This window comes from Rhinopithecus bieti, unplaced genomic scaffold (assembly GCF_001698545.2).
Source record: "Rhinopithecus bieti isolate Rb0 unplaced genomic scaffold, ASM169854v2 scaffold_15368, whole genome shotgun sequence".
In the NCBI taxonomy this organism is placed as follows: Eukaryota; Metazoa; Chordata; class Mammalia; order Primates; family Cercopithecidae; genus Rhinopithecus; species Rhinopithecus bieti.
This window is the reverse complement of record NW_016808463.1, coordinates 224,813-227,861: the sequence shown is the minus strand read 5'-3', so window position 1 is coordinate 227,861 and position 3,049 is coordinate 224,813. Positions and strand designations below refer to the sequence as shown.

Below are 3,049 nucleotides of genomic sequence, written 5' to 3'. Positions count from 1 at the left end.
GAATTGATGGGTGCTGACGAGTTGATGGGTGCAGCACACCAACATGGCACAAGTATAAATATGTAACAAACCTGCACGTTATGCACATGTACCCTAGAACTTAAAGTATAATTAAAAAATATATATATATATACAATTTTATGACATTAAGCATTAATGTGACATTAAACATTAATTAAGCAACTATCACCACCATCCAGCTTCAGAACTTTGAAAAATGAACATTTTGCATATTATAACAGGGTAACTTGGAGTATTAGAGTCTTTCTTTTCCTCATTGTTTGTTTTTGTTTCTTGCTGTGGGCTATGTTCAGTGACTTCTCAAAATTGTAAAGCCTGTCTGTATTCTTTCTCTTTGAAGGCTCTATTATTTTAGCCAGTGATTAGCTAGTGTCTGCTGGAGAGTTCCTTGAACACCAGAAGTCAAAAAAAGGAAAACAAAAAAGACTCTGCCTTTCCTCCATAATGTGATTATTACACATTGCATGCCTATATCAAAATATTTCATGTGCCCCATAAATATATACACCTACTGTGTTCCCACAAAATCAAAATTAAAAAAATACTCCACCACCACTTCTGCTTCTACTTTTAAATCTCTACCTATTATGCTGCTATTTCTGAATATGCATCTTCTTTTTTAAAAAATTGTAGTGATAAGTACATAACATAAAATTTACCCTCTTAACCATTTTTTTTTTTTTTTTTTTTTTTTTTTTTTTTTTTTTTTTTTTTTTTTTTGTGGGGCACAGAGTTTTGCTCTTACTGCTCAGGCTGGAGTACAGTGGTGTGGAGTGTTGGCTCACCACAACCTCCACCTCCCGGGTTCAAGCAGTTCTCCTGCCTCAGCCTCCTGAGTAGCTGGGATTACAGGCATGCGCCACCATGCCCGGCTAATTTTTTGTATTTTTAGTAGAGATGGAATTTCTCCATTCATTAGTGTTAATGTGAATGTATATTCATATTGTTATGAAACAGATCTCCAGAACTTTTCATCTTAGAAAACTGAAACTCTAGCCATTAAACAATAACTCCCTTTCTCCCACCCTTCTCCCTAGCCCCTGGTAACCACCATTCTATTTTCTTTTTCTATGAATTTGTCTTCTTTAGATACTTCACATAAATGGAATCATACGTTTTTTTGTGTGTGAATGACTAATTTAATGTAATGGCCTTATGTTTCATCCATGCTATAACATCTAACATGATTTTCTTTCTTTATAAGACTGAATAATGTTCTTGTTATGTATATACTGCATTTTGTTTATTTATTCTTTCATCAGTAGGCATTTGGATTGCTTTTACCACTTGGCTATTGTGAATAATGCTGCTATAAACATGGGTTTGCAATATCTCTTCAAGATCTTGCTTTCAATTTCTTTGGGATATATACCCAAAAGTGAGGTTGCTGGATTATATGGTAGTTCTAGTTATAATTTTATATTTATATAAAATAATGTGTAATTTTTTAAGGAACTGACATAATGTTTTATATAGTGGTCACACCATTTTATAATCCTACCAAGTGTACATAAGTGTTCAAATATCTCCGTATCCTTGTCAACACTTTTTATTTTCTGGTGTTTTTGTTGCTGTTGTTTTTATAGCCATTCTAATAGGTATGGGCTGATATCTCACTGTGGTTTCGATTTGGTTCGGTTTTTTTGCCTTCTGATTAGTGATATTGATTGTCTTCATATGCTGTTGGACATTTGTAAATCATCTTTGGGAAAATGTCTAAGTTCTTTGCCCATTTTTATATGCTTCTCTTTTTTTTATGCTACTCCTTTTTTAGCTGCTCGTTTTTCCTTTTGTTGATTCTCCCTCTGCCCTGTCTTTTTCAGTTTCTGGTTACTTTGCTTTTCCTGCTAATTCTGCATGTGCTTCTCTTTTCTCCTGTACTTCTTTCTGCTGTTTTTCATTTTTCTTTCTCTGCCTGCTTTTTGAGTATCTATTCATTTTGCTTCGGTTTCTCTTTTCAACTTCTAATAATTCTGTTACTTTTTCTGCTGATTCCACATAGCTTCTCCTTTATCCTATGTTTCTCCTTTTTGCAGGTGTTTTTCCTTCTGTTGATTCTACCCTATTCTTCCACCTTTTCCGTGTGCTGATTTTACCTCTGCTTCTCCTTGTTCCTGTGTTTCTCCTTCCTGCAGCTATTTTACCTTCTGCTGACTTTGTCCTGTTCTGCTTCCCTCTTCTTTCAGTATCTGCTAATGTGGCCTCTGCTTCTCCTTGTTCCTGTGCTTCTCCTTTCTGCAACTCTTTTGCTTTCTGCTGACTGTGCCCTGTTCTGCTTCCCTCTTCTGTCAGCATCTACTGATGTGGGCTCTGCTTCTCTTTTTTCCCATGTTTCTCCTTTCTGCAGCTGTTTTTTTTTTTTTTTTTTTCTGCTGACTCTTGCTTCCTCCCTTTTAGCATCTGCTGTTTTGGCCTCTGCTTCTCCTTTTTCCTATGCTTCTCATTTCTGCTTCTGTTTTTGCTTTTGCTGACTCTGCCCTGCTTCCCCCTTCTTTCAGCATCTGTTCATGGCCTCTGCTTCTCCTTTTTCCTATGTTTCTCCTTTCTGCAGCTGTTTTTTTTTTTTTTTTTTTTTTTTTTTGCTGGCCTTTTCTTCCCCCCTTTTTGCATCTGCTTTTTTGGCCCCTCCTTCTCCTTTTTTTTTTTCTACTGACCCTTGCTTCCTCCCTTTTAGCATCTGCTATTTTGGCCTCTGCTTCTCCTTTTTCCTATGCTTCTCATTTCTGCTTCTGTTTTTGCCCTGCTTCCCCTTCTTTCAGCATCTGTTGATGGCCCCTGCTTCTCCTTTTTCCTGTGTTTCTCCTTTCTGTAGCTATTTTTCCTCCTGCTGATGCTACCCTACCTTTGCTTCCACCTTTTAACATCTGCCAGTTCGGCCTCTGCTTCTCCTTTTTCCTATGCTTCTCATTTCTGCTTCTGTTTTCACTTTTGATGACTCTGCCCTACTTCCCCCTTCTTTCAGCATCTGTTCATGGCCTCTGCTTCTCCTTTTTCCTATGTTTCTCCTTTCTGCAGCTGTTTTTTTTTT

At 36.9% G+C, this 3,049-nt stretch overlaps 1 protein-coding gene across 1 annotated transcript in view; it reads left to right on the top strand.

Moving 5' to 3' along the window:
- FOCAD (focadhesin) overlaps positions 1 to 3,049 on the top strand; it is a 318,600-nt gene that overhangs the window by 294,236 nt on the left and 21,315 nt on the right.